General features: G+C 41.8%; 1 protein-coding gene and 1 long non-coding RNA gene across 4 annotated transcripts in view; one reads left to right on the forward strand and one right to left on the reverse strand.

The window, feature by feature from the left end:
- RNF43 (ring finger protein 43) overlaps positions 1-24838 on the forward strand; it is a 64714-nt gene that overhangs the window by 13327 nt on the left and 26549 nt on the right. The window lies entirely within an intron of this gene.
- LOC112808094 (uncharacterized) lies at positions 1978-8315 on the reverse strand. The gene is made up of 2 exons (XR_003204258.2): positions 8068-8315; positions 1978-2220 (listed from the first exon to the last, which is right to left on the reverse strand). It is a non-coding gene; the product is annotated as an uncharacterized lncRNA (long non-coding RNA).

Genomic DNA, 24838 nt, shown 5'->3' on the forward strand with positions numbered 1-24838 from the left:
CAACAACAGTAGGCTGTGACCTGCTCTGAAGTTAGTAAACTGTATGGTTATACATCATATATTTTTATTGCCATTAGAGATTGTGTGGAATTTAGTTGTCCCCTTTGGGTATATGAAAAGTCCACAGGTGCCTTGTGACCATTTAAAAAGTAAGTAATATAACCTATCATCTGTTGGGGTACAGTTGGTAGGGTAACTAAATGATCTTTAAGATCCTGGGGCACCTGGGTGGTTCAGTCGGTTAAGCATCTGCCTTTGGCTCAGGTCATGATCTTGGGGTTCTGGGATCGAGTCCCGCCTCGGGCTCCGGGCTCAGTGGGGAGCCTCCTCTTCCTCTCCCTCTGCCCCTCCCTCTGCTCAGGCACGCTTTCTCCCTCTCTCTCTCTCTCAAATAAATAAATAAAATCTTAAAAAATAATAATCTTTAAGATCCTTTCTAGCTCTAAACAGAGTTTATGTTTGCCCTAGAAATACTTATTATATTAAAGGGACATGTAACTTGCTTATTTATTTCTTTTCCCTGAGATAAAATTTATCTGGTAGGTAGTACAAAAAATCTGACCAAATTTCTTAAAGTCACACAACAAATTGGTAGCAAAATGAACCATCAGACTCAGGTGCACTCCCAGTCCTCTGGTCCTTTACTGCCTTTACATTCAGTTAAACCACACAAAAATGAGTTTTTCTCTGGAGATTTATATTTTAAAATATCTGCAGTGGATTGAGGACCCTTATTCTAAATTCTTCATCAAGATGTCTCAGCCACCAAACCACACTGATTTCAATCATGAGCCTACATCTAAGTGAATCTGAACCTTCAGAAAAGTTTGGAAAAGCCATAGATAACCTAGAGCCAGTCTGGGCCATAGCAGTAAAAGGATGATGTGTCTGATGCTAAAATACTTTGTGAAGTTGAATTATCAGAGATAAGCAAAATAATTACACTAGAAATAAGGATTTCAGAGCAGCTGGTAGGTTTTCATGTGTGGGGCTAGGGGCTAGAGCTCTAGTCTGCAAGCATCTGGAGGTCTCTGGGAAGGAGTGGAAATGGGGCCATCTGATTAGTAACTATGCCTTGTTATTAAACCGTGACTTTCTGCATTATATCCCCCAGAGTTGGAAACTTCCGCTGGCAAAAAAAAAAAAAAAAAAAAAAGAGAAGGGCTGCCATGCTGTTGCTGAGGGCCATACAGTAGACACAAAAGTGCCTTCTTACAGGCCAGCAGCAGAAGCAGCCTGTACAGGCAGGCCCGGCCCTCTCAAAGACTGGGAATCCGATTCTTTCCCCAGGGGGTTTCCAACTAGTTTGCACTTCAGAAAAATCTTTTCTTTCTCCTGCTGTTCACGCCCTGCAAAGAATTTTCTTCCAACCAAAGAAATTGTTTTATAATCAAAGATCCTTGTCCTTGGTTGTTGGACATCAAAGAAAGTTTGGAGGAGACTGGGGGATTATGTGAGTGCCTAGAATTTATTTTGAATGCAAATTTGCAACATTAGCAGGTCTCCCCAAAGAATGTACTCATTTCAGAGTTGGGAAAGAGCCCAATACAACTTAAGTGTGTATTCCTTCTTGGTTGGATGTACCCCAGTAAGCTACAAATGAGATGAATAGCTCTATCTGGACTTAATTCCTGTATGTTTGGTTCTTGAGGTTCTTACTGGAAGAGGGACCCTTACTCTACCTGCCCTTTTTGGTAAACTTGAAACAACAAAAAAATCTTTTTTAACCTTCAATACTTCAACTTTTTGGGAATTCGGGGTTTCTCCCAGGGCCGTTGATGATATCACAAATATTGGGAGCCGCATTCCCTGCATTTTCTGCTGTCTCCAAGGTGTTGATGATGTCATTTTCTCTCACAAAGGAAAACCTCAGCACCCTGAGGGCCTGAACTCAGGTCTTGGCAGGTAAATGAAGGAGGAACTTACTTCTGGATTTAAACCGTTTGATTGGCTCAGGCATAAAGATGCACAACCATATTAAGTTCTAGCTTCACAGCCTCATCTCTGGGGCCTGAATAGACCATTTATTATTTAGGGAGAATTAACACTGTAACTTGAAGAAATTATTTTCTGCATCAGAACGATGATTAATATTTTGGTTCTTGCAGTCAGGGCACTTATAGGCCGTTGTTCCAAGAGATTATGGCTGCTGCTTAAATATCCTCCGAATCCATGAATTTTTCCAAGCTCTTCCATTTGTAGGTTATCTGACTTTCCTTCCTAGAGTAGATTAACAACAACAAAAACAAGAATTAGAAAAAATAAAGTGATGGATAGGACAGATGTAGGCAGAGTTATGCCCTGGACAAAGTACATTCTTGTTATTTTAATCTTGGCTCTGTGGTTATGAACAGAAGAGAGCATTTGGTCTAGGAGATCTCTTCTGTCCCTTCATTGCAACCACAAAGTAGTGGTTGGAAACAGAATTCCAGGAACACCAAAAATGCTCAGAGTTTCCAAGAGTGGCAGCCCCAGTGCCTGCACAAGGGTTCTTTGAGCACGCTTCCTCATAGCCTTATTGTGCTGTCCTTGTGGCTAGGAGCCTACATCATCAGTCACAAAGGCTTGCCCTGAAGACAAACCTGCTAAAAATGTCAGTTGTCTATCTTTGCCACCAAAACCAATCCTTTATATTTTTACTCTGTTCTAAACTAATACGCTCTAGGTTTTTAGAGAAAAGACAGTTTCTTTAAAGGAATCATCAACTGACCATTCTCACAAAATTTTAAGAGCACTAGTTTGTACTAGGAGGGTAAGTCAGAATGTGCGGGGTAGGCAGGATTTGCCAGAAGTTTTTATTCCACTCAGCAGTGTCAAACTAACTTGCCTGCGTTACTCCTGTGCAGGTATTCGATTACAGTTTGGGGGGTTTTCTTACACTAAGAATATATGGGTAAAATTCACTGAAATTTAAGAATGTCCCTTTTAAAAGTTTATAAAGGGGAATAGGGAATTGAACTGTAAGGGAAAAGCCTAACCTGCAACCTTTCGTTTTCATAGCCGTATTTCTCCTGAGTTGATATGTACTTGAACCAAATTAATTACATATGAAATGCCCTAGTTTTTCCAGCAATATCAATCTTAAAGGCATGGAACAGGATTTGGCATTTTGTTTCCATTTTTATTGTTTTGTTTTCTAAAGGAAGTTTGAGTTGGAGCCTGTCTGGCAGGATTCCATACTTCTACCAAACCACCTGTCCTGGCAGAGACAATGGAATCAAAAGTCAAGTTCTTTATGACTGCACCTGCCTTGTTAAGTGCTGCCAGAAGATCTGATTTTCTCCTGTGGCCAAACTCTACCCAGAAACTATAGTAATTGGCACCCAAACAGTGGGTGCATATGCCCAAGAACATGGATGTCCCAATTTCAGGAGGGCTAGTACTAGTTCTCCTTTTCTCAGGTAGTCTTTTGCATCATATTCAATGATTATTTTACTGTTTATCAAATGGAGGAGATGTAGCTTTCTGGTTCACTGGTTTTCAAGATTTTTGTCAGGATCTACCAAGGATGATGGATCGTTTGGTAATTTGTTATTTAGAAATTGTCTTGCGCAATTATGCCTCTGCTAATAATGAAGGAGAAGAAGCTACCATTTGTCCCTGCTGCTTTTTCTGTTTCCCAGAAATATAAGTTACCCTATGGGTCACCAGTTGTGAACTCTCTCTGGTTAGGCAATTGTTTTGGAGGCTAGCTAACTTCCTTGATGAGGATGTTTTCCTTTTGAATTGTCAATGTCTATCTTGGGTTCCCTCAGGGCAGAGTTACTTCATTGTGTTCTAACTTTATGTGTAACTGGAGGCCTTCTGGCCTAAGAAACACAATTTCTGTCAACCAATCAGATAACTGAAAATAATATGCCCACCAGATAGTGCTCTTTGCATAGTATTCACATATAATGACATAATAATAAGGCATAAAGGGTGTTCTAAAATGAGTGACAACATCCTACAGTGAACAGAGCTCTCAGTGGCCTTGTGTTTTGTTTTGGGTTTTGTATTTATTTATTTTGGAGAGAGAGAGCATGCGCAGAGAGGGGGGTGCAGAGGGAGAGGGAGAGAGAAACTTAAGCAGACTCCACACTGAGCATAGAGCCCAACATGGGGCCCAGTGTGAGCCTGACGTGGGGCTCAATCTCATGACCGTGAGATCACAACCCTGAGATCACCACCTGAGCTGGAACCAAGAGTCCAATGCTTAATCGACTGAGCCACTCAGGCACCCCAGTAGTCTTGTGTTTTAATCTCAGCTCTGATCCTTGAGGAAAAATGCTTAACTTCTTTGAGCCTGTGTCCTCATGAGTAAAATGAGGATAATAGGTGCCTGGGTGGCTCAGTCGGTTAAACGTCCAACTCTTGACTTTGGCTCAGGTCACGATCTCAGGGTCGTGAGATTGAACCCGGCATTGGGCTCCGCGCCCAGCGTGGAGTCTGCTTCTCTCCCTCTCTTTTTCCCTCTACCACTGCCCGCCCCCCACTCACACTTGCTCTCTCTCAAATAAATAAATCTTTTAAAAAAATAAAATAGGGGCTCCTGGGTGGCTCAGTCGTTTAGTGTCTGCCTTCCACTCAGGTCATGATCCCAGGGTCGTGGGATCGAGCCCCGCATCGTGCTCCCTGCTCCACGGGAAGCCTGCTTCTCCCTCTCCCACTCCCCCTGCTTGTGTTCCCTTTCTCGCTGTGTCCCTCTCTGTCAAATAAAAAAAACAAATAAAATAAAATAAAATGGGGATAATAATAATAGTCTGCCACCCTGAAATGAAATGAGAATTGTCTTTGGAAAATTGCAAATGTAAGGTATTGTTATTATTAATAGTAATTAGACTTGAGCTCTTTCTCATTCACCTAATTACTGTAAGAAATATCATTAAGTTTGAGGGTTACTGATTTAAGCTCAGTTAACCTATTTGAATTCAATTTGGCATTATTCTAAGATAACTAAGAATAAGACCATTTCTGTTTTTTTAATGTAGCTAAAAAGACAGTGCTTTAGATTCAAAATTTTGTGGGCCAAAGGGCAGATGAAATGTTACCCAGACTGTAGTAACAGGTAGCCTTAATGGCTTAGAGGATGACTAACGGCATGTGGGTTCTAGGGTGGGGACTTCAGTTCTGTTAGTGCCTGGATTGTGCTGCGGTGAATCACTTGCCCTCCCTGGACCTTTGTACAACATGTAGCTGGTCTACACTGGTGAGCCCATTAGCTTCCTTCTAGGATCAATGAGGTGATCGCTTACACAACACAAAACAGCTATATTCCTAAGTTTTTACTGCTCAGAGTCAGAGGGGTCCTAGAACCATATTACCTATCACTCTTACATTTTCCCTTTGTGAAATTTTGGAGTATTCTTTTAATTGCTGCTACCCTGAAACAATTGCTCGGGATGCAGAAGCTCCCAGCTTCCTGTGTAGCTTTGCAGCTGTGTTCTAAGGGATAGAAGGAGAGGCATTCAGGACTGTGAAGGGAACTAATTTACCCAGTTCATTATACTTGTACTGTGCTGGTCCCAACATGTTTTTCTTTGAAGCTCAGCAGGTAAGTTTCTCTAGCCTGCTTGGAAATTACCCCACAAGTCCCTGAGACTCCCAGTTCCCCATCTGAGAAGTATTAGATCAGAATGAGAATAAGCAGGTTCAGTCATAGCGCCTATGCGATCTTTGTGGCCTGGAAATCATTTTTAGGTAAAGATATCCTTTGAGGCATCTCAGAGACTAATATTCTGCAGTATGGAAAAATCTGTATTCCACTGTAACTTTACCAGTTTGAAGTCTCTCCCCAAAACAGGTAAATAATGGGATAAAGGTAATTATGGGTTTTCTCATCTTTTCTACTTACCTGTTCCTTGTTGTGATTAAATACACGTAGCTCATAACTCTTAGAAACAAACAGAATTACCATTATTACCCTTTCAACACTTGGATGGTGTTATAATCCATTTCAATCACAGTTTGACACAGTGGGAGTCAGGAGGCAAGTGTGTATGGGGAAGATGGAGGGGGCAACTTTTTCCCTTGTACTGGTTTTGGGAAGAGTCCTTCTCTAAAGGTACTTCTTGGGGAAATCTGTTTTCTTCTCAAGGCCTAATAAAGATTAGTGAGAGATGTCTGCAAAGCATCTGAAACTCTTTGAAATAAAGGCATAGATAAACACTCAGTATCATTGTTATTATCATTAAAAAGGAAAGCCCAGCATGTGATGTTTTGGGTCACTTCCAGCGACCTTTTTTGATGTTCATGATTTCTTTTTTGACCTTTACCTCTTGATATCTTTATACATTTATTGACGCCATTGGACAAAGTCTTGAGATGCTAATAGAGTATTAAGAATGAAAGCCTGCTAGCCGCCATTTCTATGGGTGGAATGTCTGAAAATGTATTCAAAGTATATAGTTCAGGGGCACCTGGGTGGCCCAGTCGGTTAAGCGTCTGCCTTCAGCTCAGGACCTGGGATCGAACCCCACATCAGTCTTCCTGCTCAGTGAGGAGTCTTCTTCTCCCTCTGCCCCTCCCCCCAACTCATGCATGCTCTCTCTCTCTCTCTCTCTCTCTCTCTCAAATAAATAAAAATCTTTGAAAAAAAATAAATAGTTCAGGTTTCTGTCTTTGGATACCTTTATTGTTCACATTTGGTAATCTTGGTGCCAAACTAAATTTAATATCTGATCACTTGAATTTTTATTTCCAATTCTATTCCTTCCCAAGTTTTATAGGAAAATTTTCACCAACTAGAATAAATACCAAATAAACTGGGATATCCATCCGTATTGCGTTTATGAGTTAGAGATAAATTAAAAGGAAGAAGCTGATATAAAGGATCTAAAAAACAAATAATATAAGAACTTCCTAGGGGTACCATTGTAAGTTCAGCCAATCTCCTATACTTCAGAATGTAAATTAATTCATGCTAAAAATGATTGTAATGATATCCTTATACCGAAGATACCAAATAAAGGCTAAATATGTTCGGTTATAATGTATTTAGGCAGGAAAGTGTACCAATACATTTTAGAAAGGGATTCTGTGGTACAGATTACATTTTAAAAGACTTCCTTCTGGTCCTTAGCAAGCTAAATAAATCACAAACTTTTATGCCTTCTGTATTCAAGGACTTGGTGCTAATCAGAATATTCTCTTCCATGATTGGCAGCCGCCTTTAAGAATTGAGTAGAATTAATGCTCAATTTCTTTTTTTAATGCTGTTGGTCTTTCCTTTTGAGTTTGTGGTGTTGCTGTGTGTTTCATTAAGAAAAAAGAAAAGAAAAGGCGACCCTAGTCGATGAGTTGTTTATTTGTTTTAGATTTTAAATGGTTATTCTACAACAAAGTTTGCTTGTATACACACATATATTTTTCCCCTCTAGCTTTTCAACGGAGTTTGTTTTTTTTCAGTCCCCACCTCAATTTCTGCATCTCTACGCACACAGATTTTTGTACTTCTAAGCTTAGCTTTCACCAAAGAAAGGTAAAGTAGAAAAAAAATTTGAAAATATTCATCCGAACCAGAGGAAACTCAACAGATTCTATAGGAAATTGGATAGGAGGATGGAATACATTATGCCAACCACTATAGAAAATTATGTGAAATTCACATCATGTTTAGCAAAAGCAACCTACCTTGAAACTATTAATAATGGTAATAGTATGTGTTTATGTCCGTATACAAATGAAGGATTGAAAATGAGTGTTTAGATTAGAATGAATAATATTTATTAGATATATACTTGTAAATAACATTGTATATGTTATATATAGAATTTATATTCATATACATAGAACATATATATGGAATATAGTATATATGTACATATTCTAAATACTTATTTTCCATCCTTTAGGGGAAGCTACTTCCTCTATGCAAACTTTGGACCAGTCTCTGAAAATAGTTGCCTTTCGAGACCCTAAAGCCAAATTACTTATCTGGCTTTTGAAATTTTGCCTATTGAGAGAAAGGATGGTCACAGGCAAAATGGATAACCTTAGGACAGTCCCCCCATGTTCTTTTCCCTGACTCCCGCTCTTCCACCCATAATTTCAGTTAAATTTACTTAGTTGAAAATGATCAATTCTAACCTCAAACTGATGTCTTTTGCTCTGTTTCAGCCTTGTCTTCCGATTCAGCGTGTTGGAGCTGGCTTTCTTCTCTTTCTTGTTAACTTCTGCTTGCTCATCTCTCCATAGTGGTGTGGACTCTTTCCTTAGGAATTTTTACCAGGGTGGCTCAGTAGTTAAGCATCTGACTCTTGATTTCGTTCGGCTCCCATTGTGATCTCAGGTTGTGGTTGCTTAAGATTCTCTCTCTCTCCCTCTTCCTCTGCCCCTACCCCCCCAAAAAGAATTTTTACCTACATAATGGTCCTTCTATGACGTTTCTCTCATTTTCATTTTGGGGTCATAAAAAAAATCTGTGCCCACTGTCAAAAGTCTCTTCTCACTATGAAAATCTGCTATCACTTTTGTTATCCTCCACGTTATGTTGATCTTATTTAGGTTGGGATTTTGATGACCTGGCCTGTTCCTTGGTATGTCATGTAGTGTACCAGATTCACTGTATATGTTCACTCATAATTTTGTTGAATAAGTTGGTGTGTTGCTGCTATTTTCATCTGGAGACAGTGTTCCACAGGCTGCGTGAACAGGCAACTGCACGTTGGGTTACATGCTGACAGCTGTGTCTTCCCATCAGAAAGAAAGATCCTTTTTTCCTCCCTATCAAATGAAAGTTTAGATTTTAGAAAAAATTACAAAATACAGCAAATGAAAGAGAAGAACTGAAATCACAGCATCTGTGGTTTTCTCTATCCTTAATGGTAAAGCATCTTCCTAGAGAATTTTATTGTAATATGTTGATGAAATGTTTATAGTCATCCCTTTGCAGTTTGTTTAGAGAGTAGTTTCTAAGCAGCAGTTCCTGCATCATCTAGAAAACTTTTAGCTAGAGAAACCACATTTCTTTTCCTTCTCAAGTGGCAGAACCGGTCTAATTTTTTTTTTTTTTGAGTTTGTTTAATACTTGATCTTTATGGTGAAGGACTAAGTTACATGATCTTCCTTCCAAAAGAATGTTTCTCAGATTTTTGTGTTTTATAGCTTTCTGATTTCATTGCCATCATAGGTTTACTTGTCAGGGAAGTGTGAGTATCTTTAGGAGTTCAAGTGTGCACAGTAATAAACTGTCTTTCATAAAGAAGGAATAACTTCATGCTATTGCTGTGATAGTAGGTTTGGATGCATCTTACCATGGATCCTGAGCTCTAACCAGAAATCACTGAGCCATGTGTATGTTTAAAAGCTAGGGAACTTGCCAACACATTACATCGCCTCATATTGATAATGCCCTGTCCACAATCTTTGGATAAGACCATTTGGCTCCCTTAAAGCCATTACCTTATATTTTTCCTCAAAGGAATTTCAGATCCTGTTTAATATTTGCTAGTTTTACTAAGTAGTGAAGGCAGAGAGGTTCTAGTAGTAATCTTGTGATGAAGAAGGAAATTGGTATTTCTTATCTATTTTCCATATATTGTCAATCTGTCCAAGTAAACCTATTATATGGAAAACTGATAAGGAACTTTGTTTTCTTCTTGATATACTTGCCTGCCCAGCACCATGCCCCACGTTGGAGAACCCTGTGGGAGAGTGTCGGCTCTCTAGATAAGGTTTCTGGAATATCTGTAAAATAGCTGAACCATTGTGCCTCCATAGATTTGCACAACCCTGAAGGTGAGAGGAGTTGGGAGGATGAAAGAGGGCCATCTCCCTGCCCCCAAGACTCCTAAAGTTCAAAGACACAGCTGGTGTTCCAGTGGAACCCATGCATCTGGAGCAGTCCAATTTCTAGTGAGGTAACACTACAGGCTTCCTGGTATCCTCGAAAGTATTCATTTCCTGGCCCTTGCCTTTCCCTGGGAATCATCTCCTCAAGTCCTTCCATCCTTTTGTTGGCCTGCTTTGAACTTCTTGTATATTAATCTCTTTTACAAAGCAAGGGCTGTAAGCAGTGGGTAGTAGGTACTGCAGTTGTACTCTCAACCGCCCAATCTGAGGAGGATTGTTAAACTGTCTTGTTTTTGCATAATAAAAACTGCAAGGGCACCTGGGTGGCTCATTCAGTTGAGCATCTGACTCTTGATTTCGGCTCAGGTCCTGATCTCAGGGTCATGGGATCGAGCCCTGCATTGGGTTCCCTGCTCAGTGGGGAGTCTGCTTGAGGATTCTCTCTCTCTCTCCCCCCCTCTGCCCCTCCCCCCACTTTAGCTGCTCTCTCTCTCTCTCTCTCTAAATAAATAAATAAAAATAAAATCTTAAAAAAAAAACCAGGGGCACCTGGGTGGCTCAGTCGTTAAGTGTCTGCCTGTGGCTCAGGTCATGATCCCAGGGTCCTGGGATCGAGCCCCGCATCGGGCTCCCTGCTTGGTGGGAAGCCTGCTTCTCCCTCTCCCACTCCCCCTGCTTGTGTTCCCTCTCGCGCTGTGTCTCTCTCTGTCAAATAAATAAATAAAACCTTTAAAAAGAAAAAACTGCAATAGCATCATTCTTAGTCCTTGTATACTTGACTTCTTCCGTTTCCCTAATGATTTTCTAAATTATTTTCATTTGTACAATATCCAGTGCATTGCTTGTTTTCATTCTATCTGATACCAAGTCATTGCTAACCACCTATTTAGAGAGGCTAGAGGCATCTTCTCTTCCTTCTTTGAAGCTATTTTCTAGAAGATTATGGGGCCAAATTCTAAGGGATTATCTGGAATTTCTTCATAAAATTCAACATCAACTGATAGGATTTACTTTTGTAATTTTACCTCTCAAGCTTACCACTGAGTCATATTCTTTCTACAGTTTCATTGCAAACAAGATTTTGATTTGTATTCTTTTTTTTTTTTTTTCTAAAAATCAAACTGACCTCTATCTAATCTTACCCACCCCAGGAGAGAAGAGTATCCCCATATAGATAGTAGTCTAGAGAATGTTGGAAGTGCTTTTTTGAAGCAACTCAATATCTAATTGTGTTTCTGTTCAAGCCTTGTGCAAGTAAATGCACATGGGTTGTGGTCTGTTGCAGAAAATATAAACATTATGAGTCTCAAAAATCAGGTCAGTTTCCTAATCTATACTGCAATCAAAATAATAATGTCAAGTTCACCCCCACCTCAAGGTAGATAGTCTGAAGAATTATCTTCTAACATGATGTCCTATCCTCCACTACACAGGGTAGGTCACCAGCTGCTCCATAATAGCAACATTGCTCAGCAAGTTAGGACAGGAGAATAAAACAACCATTTCCAGTTGAGGCTGTAAAGAAAATTCAAGGAAACACAATGTACTAATGATGATTATATTCATATATGGATAGAAGAATATGAATTGCATGCACTGTCCCCAAATTTTCTTGTGAGAGCATTTTGTGATAAGTTATGTAATGTCTATTCCCTTATCAGGCCATGTATGGAAGTAAAAAAAGCCATATAACCCTTCCTTAGCGTTTGAAGACAGGTATTCCTCTTTGGAGAGAGTTCTGGAGTGAATGTGCAACTGTCTTATCTATTGACTTGAGATTTCTAAGGCTTAGGTGTGGGGGCTGCCATTTACTCCACTTCCAAATGTATTCAGGGGCCAATAGGTGGTTCATAAAGAAATAGTAGAAACTCCCTACTATCTTACTTTGGAGTCCACAAGTTAGCATTTAGTTAAATAATAACTAGACTTGGTGTTCCCTGGCTTGAGTGCTCTTTAATATTTGCTGCCCCCAGAAAGCTTTTCTGGCATTCTTGGTGTTAAGTCTCTTTTTTGGTCGTAAGCTAGCCAGTTTTCCATTATATCTCATGATTAACTGTCTGTATTTGTGTGAAAAACATTTTGATACTGCTCAAACAGATGACATTTGGTCTCTTGAGACTCACCTCAGTAAAGAGGTGTCTTCTTAGCCTCCCTTAACTTTATTTACTATCACTTTTGAAGTCTCTTATTCTTTCTTGGTCTTGAGATGCTGTTCTTTCTCAACTTAGCTATTGCTCTTAGAAAAAAACAATCTACTTCCCTCCACCCTCTGTATGCTGCCGCATAATAAATCCAGCCTTGCAGATCTGATGTGTTAGGGGCTTCTGTTTCATGTGGTGGTGCAGATTTCTGCTTCACTTCAAGGGTCTTGTTTCCCTACGCTCATCAACCTCTAGCTGCCAGCAGTGAAGACTCTTACTTACCTACACCTCCTAAACTGCTTAGAGAGGAATCCGGTTCTTCTGGCCTCAGTGCTGACCTTGACCCCTTTCCCCAGTCCTGAGCAGTTCTGGAAACTCTGCCCCCTCAGCACCTAATTCATGCCTGATTCTCTAACTTTCTTGCCCTGGCCTCAGGAGAGAGAGCACATTCTGAACACTCCTCCTTTTGTGTCGGCATCTCTGTGAGGTGCTTTGGAAAGACTCCAGCCAGGCATGGAAGGGCTCTTTGATAATATCTGACGGGTGGGTAAGAATTTCGGGCACCTGGCCAAGATACACATAGCCTGTAATCGTTAACTCAGTCTGTAAACAGTTCAAACGGCACTGAGAGGCCGTCAGTTATTACATTAGAAGAAGCCTTTCATCTCTCTTGCTTAGAAGCCAGGCGTCCAGCATTGGCCCTCACTGTGGCGATTGGAAGCATAGCCACCGAGGCCTGAGACATGCAGGGCCGTACAATGGACCCTGCTCCGAATGACTGACTTCCAGACTTTCAGCATTGGAGCAATAACTAAATCATTCATTTCCTTTTGTTCTGCACCTGGCTGATGCTGGAAGGAAAAAGGGGGGGGGATGGGAAGAAAGAAAACCTTGACCAGGAATACATAGTGGGGAAGGAATTATCATCAGAGATTGGAAATTTCATTTTCAGTTCAATTTTCCTACCCACATTCGTGTTCTCAAACCTTTACAGCCTCACCATTGACGTGCTCGTTTGCTCCAAATTGAATCCAACTTTGGTCCTCAGTATACTCCATGTCTTCCATTAGCTTTACAGTTATTCAGTATTACTGGACCCAAGTACAAGACACGAGGCTCTGCTCTGGAGAGGGCCCAAAGGAGCATAAGATAACAGACGTCCTGCCCTCAAGGTGCTTACTGATTGAGACCTTAAGTTAATACTAGATATATTCTAGAGATAACTACCACCATGAGAGTTTATAACATGCGCCAACTAAGGCCTACAATGAGTTTCTGTGGGAGCTCACAGTAAGGAGAAAGAACAGCAACGTGGATAAGAGTGATCAGGGAAACTCGTTTCCAATTCTCTGAGAAATCTTACATTCAGTCCTTTTCTTTTTATTACTTTCTTGTCTTTCATATTTCTCATCAGTTTTCTTTTGCCTTTTTCATTAAATTGCTGATTTTGCTATAGCCACATATTGAGTGTTCCAGGCATATAGTAAATGGAATTGTTAAGCCTCTTTTAGAATTTTTCTGATGAATAGAATTTTGCAAAAGTAGAGTTATGAGACCTGCCTTCCCACGGGGCATTCTGATACCAAGTGCAACTTACTCTAAGCATCTTAATTGTGGAAGACCCTTTCCTGATGAATATTTTTAAAGATGTTCAGAGTAGTTTTAAGGCTGTCGTTGCTGAAGCAGTTTATGGTACATAGCACAGGAGCAAAATTTAGATTAGGCCATAGGTTTTAAGTGAAAGAGAGAAATAAAATCCTACACTCATTGTATTCAAGGTGAGCACCAAAGCCCCAGATTTTGCCCCTTACACCAGATTCCCAAGTATAAAGCAGCTAGAGTCTTTTTCTCTACAAAACAGTATCTTAACACTTGCCTCGTTTACTTCAACTGAAGGAAAAGGATACAGCCATAAGACATTTCTTCCAGAAAAAAGCCAGGACTTTTTTGGGGGGAGAGCTGCATTATATAGTCAACTTGACTGGGGGCCCTCATGACTTAGTTAGAAAGCTCTGATCTCGGGCCTCTTTATTTTCTTTGTTTCATTTTCCATTTTGCTCAGCTTTCTGGATCACCTTTTCATTCCCTTTACATATTTTGGGGTTTGCTTCTGACTTACTATCCAAGTTTCCTTTGCTGATTCTGAATGTAGCTTTAGAGGAGCATGGATATAATAAAAGAGAAGGCATGGCTTGAGGATGTGCAACCTTTTGCTCCATCCTGTGTTCTGCTTCTGATTTACCAATCTGCTGAGGATGAGCCCTTTCTGTTATCCAGGATAACTAATACTTTCCCCTAATTCATAAAAAAAACAAAACACAAAACAGCTCAGTCGTAAAAAAAGAAATCAAGTCCTTTAGAAGAAAACAAGTACTAGAGAAAACAAAACCAAGTTTCTTTACCATTTTCTCAGCATTGTTATTTGTTCATAGTAAACAGGAGAGTGGTTATTTGAAAGGATGTATTAAATCACATTTATACAGTAGAATTGTAGAAATACAAAATTCATAAGGTACATACGTACACAAGGAAGCTTCGTGGCTTGCTATCTGATCCACCCAGTTCAATGCCCTGGCTAATTCTGAGGTCATTTACAGTAGGGTTTAACAGGAGGAAACAGTGGAGGGAGTCCCTGCTCTTCTACCCCAATATAGTCTGTTTTTGGGGGGGAAATGATCATTCTTGAATTTTGGCTTCTCATCCTCATTGTTTTCCTTATGCATGTACTAAGGCAACTGCCTAGAATCATTTTGGTCCCTCTAGATCAGCGCTTCACAGATTTTAAGGTATATCAGAGCCAGTTTTAGAAGGCTTGTTAAAACAGATTACTGGGCCCTACCCCCAGAGTTTCTGATTCCATATGCCTGAAGGGAGGCCTGAAAATTTGTATGTCTAACAAATTCCCAGGTGATACTGATGCTGCTGGGTCTTGGGGACTAAATTTTGAGACCCACTGGTCTAGGTTACCGCCTCCTTTATAAGCACGAGGACGTTAACAGATAGCCACAGCATCCCACTTGCATTGAAGTGACTGTGACTTTACTACCTGAAAGTGAACTCTTGGTGAGGAGAGAATTTGTCCCTGAGTGACAGGGACTGAGTGGCCTGAAGGCTAGATCATTTACCTACAGGTCCCTGGCAAATGGCTTACTGACTCTTTGAAGCAGCAGGTAGCTTGTGGGTGCTTCCTTTTAGAAAAACTACTAGCTGGCCTACAGACCCAGCAGAGGACATAAGGAGAATAAAACCAATGCTTTTGATTAGCTTCTGTATCTTCCTCAGAAGATTCCAAGGTTGCCTTGCCTTTAGGAGTTCTCATTTTTCTTCTATCCACTTCCCTGAGCCACAGAACCTTTTAGGTTGTACATGAGGTAATTTTAGAAGCTAAGTGAGTGGAATTTCACTCTCGAGAGGCAGGCTACACAGCACCATCTCTTCTGGATTTATTGCAGTGGGACTAGTTCAAGCGAACCAACAACCACAAACTCTGCTTTTAAATTGGATTCACTGATATAGCCATTTTAACTTTTTCTAACTTAATATTTAAAATGTTATAGGAATAGTACTATATCTGGAGACATAAACAGTATTTGGCAGATTTGTATCTCCAGTCCTGTCCCTTGCACTCAAACTCTGATTCTTATTTCAAATTGCGTATAGAATTTAAATGTTCGTCTCTAATTCAGCATTTCCAAGACTGAATTAGTTTTCCCTGTGCAAAATTAACTTCTTTTTCCAATATTCTTCTTTGGGTTGATGCAACTCCCCACCCTCTCACCACCTCCCGCCAATTCTCCAGGTGTAGAACCTTTAGCTCCCTTATTCTTATAGTTCGATCCGTCAGCAAGTACTTTCAACACTTCTTTCATAATTTCTGTGATTCATCCTTTCACCTTTTAACTGTTACACTAGAGTTCAAGCTCTCATCGTGCCATGCTGGATTCTGGAACTCTCTAACTGGCTTTCCTACCCCCAGTTTCTTTTCATTCCACTATAGTTTTTACTCTGTTACTCAGTTGTGTTTAAAATACTGTGTTTAGTATTTTAGATTCCTTTGCTTAAGATCCCCTTGCTTAAGAATTTAGAGTGATTCCCTTTTCTCAAATGCCAGCAAGGTCTAGCTCTTATCTCCGCCTTTAGTGGCTTTCACAATTTGACCCTACCTCAGCTATCTGAACTATCTCTGCAGGTCTATTTTTCATTCATATAAGTCTTCTTGTACTTCGAAGACTTGAGAGAAACTGATCAAGAACCCTGCTTTTCCTCTCACTTGGCCCCATGTTTTTTCTCAAGGGTGTAGCTGGGAAGTTCCCAAAATCATCAGTATGCCCTTATTTTACATATGTGGTTATTCTTCTCTTACTCAATTCAGTCTTCCTTAGGGGCTAGCTTAAGAATCATCACCTTGGGGAACCTGGGTGGCTCAGTCAGTTGGGTGTCAGCCTTTGGCTCAGGTCATGATCCCAGGGTCCTGGGATTGAGCCCCACATCAGGCTCCTTGCTCAGTGGGGAGGCTGCTTCTCCCTCTCCCTCTGCCTGCCACTCTGCTTACTTGTGCTTTTTCTCTCTGTCAAATAAATAAAATCTTAAAAAAAAAAAAAGATTCATCACCTCCACAAAGCCCACGGGACCTATTGGCTGTGCCACACAATGTGATACTCGATAGTATACCATTGTATGCCACCATTTAGTTGTGTTCATATGTTACCTCCCTAATAAGACTATAACGCCTGGGCTGGATCTAACATAATTTTGGGAAGAAGATAAATGTTCATCAAACACTTGCCAACTAAGAGACCGTATTGCAGGCCCAATCTGATGTGCCCATGGGGCAAATCTTCATGTGTTTCCATCCAGCATCCTACTCAATAGCAATATCACATGACTCTCTATATCTTGACAAGGAGCATTTGGGAGCTATTGATCTTCCTTGTAACAAAGGGCTTGGGAAGAAAATTGTAGCAGCTGCTATTTTAGGGAGAAAGATGGCTCCAGAAATAGGCCTGATAGTGTCCAGGCTAAGAATCAGACTTAGTGATAGAGAGCAACTCTGCTAGTTAGGTATTTGGCTCAGTAGGGAGTTCAGCTCTGAAGTATTTCAGGTAGGTGTGAATTGAGCAATTAGATATGTTACTACTTTCTGAAGTAAGCCTACCTAAAGGCAAAAGCATGGCCTGATGACAGGGTGATTACTCCCGCACTGTGAGTTCTCATTTATAAGCTACACAGAGGTACCCACCCGAACAAACACTAATGAAGAAGCAAAGGAAAAGGCCCAGAACCTAAATGTAGTCACTGTGTCAACAGCAATATCAGATAAGGTGATTTTTATGGATTGGGGGTGGGGTGGGGAGAAGAGTCGACGCACCTGTGGTTGGTGATTCAGAAACTTGGTGCCACATTATATGGCACCATGAAGCCACCTTATGTTCCAGCCACCCCATGGTGGCTGATGTCATATAATTACCCATTTGCTAACTGGGCCAAGAGGAAATGGATTGGATGAAAGCCAGAGTAAGGTATAGTTACCTTGTAGTTGAGCCATAGAACCTATGAAACCAGATGGCTTTGGGGGACTTCTTCCTATACCAGTGAAGCCATTGTCATTGTCAGCCTCATAGTGGTTGATTTCTTATAGGTGTCATGCATTTTTGCTTGCCTATTCCTAAAACAGATATGTTCTTATCTGAATTTATTCAAATGAGCTCCATGTCTCACAAATTGCCAAATTATGATATCTCAATCAGGAACAGGGTCCAGACAATTCCTGTTGGCTGAACTAGGACTGAACTTAATTCTAGACTGACTCAGCTTCTCTGTTAAAGTTGTTTGAAATTCTGATATCCCACCAGAGATTGTTTCTAAAGAGTTCTCAGTGTGAAGTATGAATCACAAACAAATAGACTCTCGGGAGACCAAAAGCACAAGCTCTCAATATTAATTCAGCACGCATTTATTGGTTGCCTGTTATATTAAGGCGATGTGCTCTGTGGGATATAAAGAAAACCCTGCCTTCAATTTAGTAGCTAAGAATATAAAGGAGAAGGTGAAAAGTGCCACACCATAAATACAAACAAGTTGATTGGGACATTTCAGATGAACAAGAGATTCTTCATGAGAGAGGTAGCATATAAATGTGCCCTTGAGTGAAAAGTAGCATTTTAAAAAGTGACAGGATAGGAGTAAAGGCATTCCAAGAGGATGCGAGAGAAGAGTAAGACCGTTTGGGTTGGACAAGCAGTATAGTACATTTAGGAGGGAAGTGGGAATAAAGCTGAAAAAGCAGAGGAGAAGAGGAAGGAACTAATACTTTTTGAGTGCCTACTATGTGCAGGAAATGCTGGTACTTTAAATATGTTATTTAATCTCTACAATGATATTCTTGCATGGGTAGTGGTACCTGCATTTTTTTTTTACCCATAAAGAAACCAAGACTCAGGAGGTTAGGATACCCACTCAAAGTCACACACATCTTTCAAGTGACAGAGCTGAAATGTGAAATCAGGTTGTCTGATTCCAAAGCCAGTGCAGAGAGCACTGAAGCCTTGATTTGATAGGCTAAGGAGTTTGAATTTAATTCAGAAGGCAGTGGAGAGTCATTGATGGTATTTGAACAGGAGAACAATATGATTGGTGCTATATTTAGGAAGATTGCTTTTGCAGAGATATAGAGAGAGCTTTAGAGTGGTGAGAGACTGGAAACTAGTTAAAAGCCTATTGTATTGCTTCAGACTCCAGGGACATAGAGAAAGCAGGTTTCCAAGAGGAGTTTGAGTGATTGGATGCAGGAAGGGGGGGTCCTAATGACTCTGAGGTGCTCAGCCTGGGTCTCTAATGACAGTGCCATTAACAAAAACAGATGAGTTAAGAGAGGTTACTGGTTTAGGATGGAGTACAGGAAGAAGATGATATGTACGTTTGGTGTATTTGAGTTTGAGGCACCAGAAAGACTTCAAAGAAATAATGTGTAACAGGCATTTTGTAGTGTAGGATAATTTGACTCAGGAGACAAATTTTGGAATTTGTGAAGATATTAGAGTGAATAAGAACCCCAGAAGAAAGGTAATAGAAATCAGAGAACATCTCCTTTTATTTATTTATTTATTTTTAAGATTTTATTTATTTGAGAGAGAGAGAGAGCATGAGCAAGGGGAGCAGCAGAGGGAGAGGGAGAAGCAGACTCCCGGCTGAGCAGGGAGCCCGATGCGGGGCTCGATCCCAGGACCCCGGGATCACGACCTGAGCCGAAGGCAGACACCCAACTGACTGAGCCACCCAGGCGCCCCTGCATCTCCTTATATTTAAATAAGAGGAAGAAGAAGAGAAGAGGAAGGCAGAGGCACCAAATGAGGGACAGAGAAGTGGGGAGAGAGACTAGAACAGCATTAGGTGACAAACAGCAAGTAGGGAGAGTGTGAAAGAAGGGATGTCCAACACACCAGAAGTAAGTTAGGGATCGTGGTCTTGCCTTAGCGTCAGTCCACTTTCTTAGGAAACAACTGGCACCATACGTCCTTTGTCCCCTCTTCTTTCAACCCTGTTACGGAGGGAATTAGTCAACCAGGAGAATTGTTTTCCTGTTAAAGATGTATTTGGTGATCACATTTTAGATTTAAGCTAGTGAGAGCTCTCAGTTTTGCTGCTGGCAAAGTAAAGTGAACGTTTCAGGTCTTGCTCTAAATCATTGGGGGTTTAGTTCCCAAGAAAGCTCTTAGAATTTTGCTGCTTTTATTCCTTTACTCTGTGGCTCTTCCTATGGTCTGCCTCATCTCCTTTCATTATATTTAATACATGGAATCCATGCCCAGAATTTGGGATTCCTGGTTGCAAGCCCAATATGCTTTGTGCTTTCTCTTCAACCTAATTTGTAAAATGGGTGGTACTAATAAGGGAGAATAAAATAGCTGATGAAGGATTGTAAAGTACTTTGCTAATATAAAACACAACATCAAAGCCGAATAATAGTCTTAATTCAGGGCAAGGGTTCCATTAGCAGGGTAAAAATAAAAAGGACAAAGGGTAGTGTTGCTTTGTACCTTGATAACAGTGTACAAATCAGAAGTGCTGCTATTGATCCTCATTGCCCTGTGAACTCTCAACCCACAAATTTGGCTCCACTCCTTCCTAACTCTCCAAGGACTTCCCTTACCCACTAAGTCTGGTGATGGCACCTCTCCGAATGTCCGAATGTTAGCAGAAGCTAACTGAGAAGACTCCTCTTCCATTTATCAGTGCTTTGATTATCTTTTCATATCTTTTACTGTCTGCACTTAGCAAGAAAAATAAAGAGGTTTGAGCAATTAGGAAGTTACAAAGAACTCATAGTTCACAAAGAGCGAGTCAAAGGATGCTTGGAATATTTGAACATACAAGCACCTCTGGCATGAGGTGGCCTGTCTACATCATCAGGACCAGAGTGGGCTGGAGGGCCGAGCAGGCTGCGGGGAGGCTGAAACAGGAAAGGCGATGATACCAAGTGGCTCCTCAGCTAAAGTCTTTAAAATTTGGGCTTCAGACACATCAGCTTTTCAGAGTAGAAGGATGGAGAAAAGAAATATGATTCATCTCTCATTCCACTTTAGGTAAGAAAAATGTTATCTAAATACGTTATTTCATTTCATGTTAATCTGACCCACTCAGAAAAAATATGGAGTACTATTGGCAGTAAATCAGCTCTGAGTCTTTCCAGACCTTTTCCATGCAGATCACTGGCCCGAGTCCTCATAAAATCTTGGTAGGAACCGAAGTTCACCGGGGACACTCAACCAACACCATGGCCTGTGGCCCATGGGGGGCAAGAGTTTCTTTGAGTCAATGCTGTAGGGATAAAAAGCTAAATAAAATTGTTTTTAATAGTCTCTAATTGGTTCCTATCCTGGAAGAGCTTCCCATCAGATCTGGGAGATTAGACAAAAGGGCCCAAAAGGCCAAGGGAGCGCTTTCAAAATAACATCACAAGAATAAGTTATTCTGCCCATTCATTCTGCATTGTCTCAGTGCGGATGTGCTGTGATCTGTGAGTTTGCATGCGCCGTGTGTTGTTGGACAAATGGCCTTGAGCCCTTGTGTGCGAGCGTGTGTATGCATGAGCATAGACTTATAGTTAGGCTTTAGTCTCTAGAAAGCAGGAACCCACTCCCTTTTTTGGCAGGGGGAGATGCTTTCTCTCCCATTAGGGATTACGTTCAACTCAGCACACTGATACTGAGGGAAGACAATAAAAGAGTAACTGGCGGGGGGCGGGGGGGCGCCCGGGTGGCTCAGTTGTTAAGCGTCTGCCTTCGCTCGGGTCATGATCCCAGGGCCCTGGGATCGAGCCCCACATCGGGCTCCCTGCTCCACGGGAGGCCTGCTTCTCCCTCTCCCATTCCCCCTGCTTGTGTTCCCTCTCTCGCTGTGTCTCTCTCTGTCAAATAAATAAAATCTTTAAAAAAAAAAAAAAAGAGTAACTGGGGATGGGGTATTAAGGAGGAAGATTTTCCTGAAAGAAGTGAGTTTTGTTCAGGGTTATGGAGGAGATTTAGGTGTGATATAAAAAGGAAGGGAGCAAACTCTCCCTTAAGAGGTCAAAACACTGTAAAGCTGACTTTAAAACCTAAACTTACAGGGAGTATACAGAAGGTTTTCGAAGAGAAAGCAGAAATCTGAAAATAAGCATATCCTGATCAAATGACAAAGATACCACCAGATTTATTTGATCTCACATCTCTTTATTAAAACAGATAATTCTACATGCATGCATTTTTTTCTTCACATCTACTGTGTGTCTGGCATTATGCTCATTGATGAATAAGGCCTAGTTCCTGACTTGAAATAGGTCAGGATCTACTTTAGAGGGAGGAGGAAAGGGCTAATATTTTATTGAAATCTAAGAACCAGGCACTGTATTGATACAACTGTAAGAGGTAAGTGTTGTGTAAGAATTTTGAATCTATCACTTTAGGGGACCAGTGGGGGAAGTGTTTAATTCCGAGGACTGAAGGCTGCTCAGAAGATTACAGAAGGACTTGGCTGACAGGTTGAGGGTGAAAAGGGTTGGAAAGCTGCAGGACTTAGACCTTGGAGTCTGGCTCACAGGGGAAGGGGAGGTGCCTTTTTTTTCTCTGTAGAGCCAAGGAGATAGGGAAAGGCCCATGAGAAGAAAGTAAAAGGAATTTAGCAGAGAACCAAACTACTTTCCCAGCTCATACTTTTTTTTTTTTTTTTTGGTAAACGACTACTTCAGAGCCAAGACACTGTTTTTCTGGTTTCATTGTCCTTAATGTTAGAACCCTGCCAGAAGAGGCCCTTTAGAGATCTTACTCTTTAATTCCTAGGAGCCCAAGAGATGCTGCTATGAGGAATTACTAACATCTTCAGAGGACGGAAACACCACTGGCACCAATGCCAAAAATCCAGGCACTATGCACGGAGACCCAGTGAAGTGCTGATGCCCAAATGCAATCCCCTCCAGGCTCTCACAACACCATCTTTCACTTTTTCTTTTATCTCCTGCCTGGAAGCCTCCACCGTGGGTGGGAATAAAAACCTACTCTCCTGTTGCATCCAGGCTGCTGCCAGTGGTCTGTTTGCCTTGTTCTTTCCTGGCCGGTCATTAAACAGTTCCCCCAAAGCAGGCCTCTTCCCCAGGGCCACCCCATGGACAGGGATTCAGAGCTGTGGTCAAAGGGCTGTCAGCAGTCAGGCTGGAGCCTTTGGGTTGTCTCCAACACAAGCGTCTTCTGACTGTTGCCTCTTTGGAACAGAAGCCTCCTTGGCCCGATCTCAACCCCCAGTGGCTTCTGAGGACAGACTCTGGGCATCCGATTTGGCCAGTGGCTTGAATAATTTTGTCCTTCTCCTCCTAATGGGATTTCTTAGTGCAACTACCTTATCTCCCCTCTGTTGTTCCTTGACCAAAGCGCAGGCCCATGCTCCATTTTCTCCCCGCTCACTTTCCAGTGTAAATGCAGCCTTGTGTGTTACTGCCCAGGAGCTGGGGATGGGGCTCAGCCAAGCAAATACCATAACTCCCCATCCCCGCTCACAATGTGGCAATTAGAACCTGAGCATTGATTTAGTTGAGCTGGCCCATCTGGATACAGTATCTGCCCTCAGAGGACATATAAGCATTGCGGCAAGCAACCGGCACAGAGTTTGCGGGGCAACCTGAAATTCCTACAACCTCTGAGCAGCAGAATAGGCCTGAAAGACATGGGATGTGTGAAATAACCAGATTAATGTAGCTACTTCACACTGTTGCATGTAAACTCACCAAATTTAGCAATGCTTGAGTAGCTCTGCTGGTAGTCCTGATATGCCTCTGGCGTATTGAAGTCAATAATCTGATTTCCTCAAGTTTCATTTCTTTGGTCTTTTTTCACAAAGGCTGTCTAGTTTTAGTCTTTGGCCTTTTCAGCATTAAAATCTTAACATAAATAATTACTTAAACAACAACAACAACAACACTACCTGGTTCCAGCCGGGCTCTGAATTCCTACCATCACTGGCATGAATTTGGCCGCAAGAACAGCAAAATTGTAGAGCAGACTGTGTCAAGGCTGTCCTCAAGGAACACACTGGGTCAAGCTGGAGCACTGTGGGACTGCTATTCACTACGTTACTGCGGTAAGAGTGAAGGCCATCCCCTAGGAGGAGCCCTGGCCAAAGCCTCCTGGAAATGGGAGGGCAGGTGTCACCCTAGCAATACTGTCACCTATGCCAAGACCTCAGCTCTTCTGCAGATGACCTCTTTTAACAAGACTTAGGTAAATGAGGGGCCTCAGGTGGTGCTTCCTGAAGGATGGAGGTCAGTGAAGGGGGTAGGGTCTCCCGGGGACAGTGGTCACTGAGTGGCAGAACACAGCTGACATCTCGGGACCTCTTAGTGTGGGATTCTTAGAGGTTTGATCCCTGAGATCCTCACCTGGTGGAGGAGAGGAGTTCACACTGCTTGACTGGGGTGTCTTCTAAGGTCTTGACCTTCGTGGGCCTCAGAATCATGGCATCCTATTTCATAGCCTTCCTTCTAAAGAGCATTGATGTAACCAAAATGATATTTGGTGAGCTCCCTCTCCTTTGCTCCTAACTTCATGAGTAGCTTCCTGGTGCCCCTGTAACCAGAGGTCATTCTGGGCTGAGTCAGGACAAACCCGGTTTCTGTGTGGGAATAGAATGGGCAGAAGCCCTACCTCTTGGGTGGCTGAGATTTTCCTCCTTCTCTCTGTCTGATTATTGCCAGATAAGATTCTTTTCTGATATCAGTTTATTTCAAAAGCAACTTAGACAGTTAGTTCTTTCTTCTCTCTCCACCCTTTCTTCTTCCTGCTCATGACTCTACTTATGACCCGGTGAACCACCCATCCATAGATGCCAAGCAAGGTGTGGGGTCAGGAAAACCCCACCATGGGGGCCATTTTAGCGTCATGAGGTCCATTTACATCATGGAGCTTGGCCAGGATCTGAGACTAGGAGAGATGGAATTTTAAGACTGAAGAATGAAGCCTTTAGTGTGGAGCGAGACAGTGAGGGAAATTGTAGTCTGGCTGAATGACCATTATTTGGGTCTGAGCTTCTGTGACCTCTAATTTCAGGACACACCTTTTTCATCCTAAACAAACATGGACTATCCACTGGGAAAGCACCTCTGAGCAGTGTCTGGGTCTGGCTGCCTTTGTTGTGGCTAGGAGGAGATGAGATAAGCCCTAGGGGAGGGAAAGGAAGCCGGGGCTGCTGGGCAGAAAGAGCCTGGGCCCGGAGGGAAGATGAGCAAACAGACCTTGCTTCTGTGTTGTTGCTAAGAATGATTCAAGTTTGAACATTCTACAGATGGAGGTCCTGAAGCCTTCCATCCATGCATTGCAGCCATGCATACAGCGTCGGCTAATGCTTGCTGCACCTCACAGAACACCTCCCGCTGCATGCACCCGGACGTGGCATGGCAGGCA

Source organism: Callorhinus ursinus, unplaced genomic scaffold (assembly GCF_003265705.2).
Source record: "Callorhinus ursinus isolate GAN/ISIS: 27379988/994484 unplaced genomic scaffold, GSC_fseal_2.0 scaffold34, whole genome shotgun sequence".
NCBI lineage: Eukaryota > Metazoa > Chordata > Mammalia > Carnivora > Otariidae > Callorhinus > Callorhinus ursinus.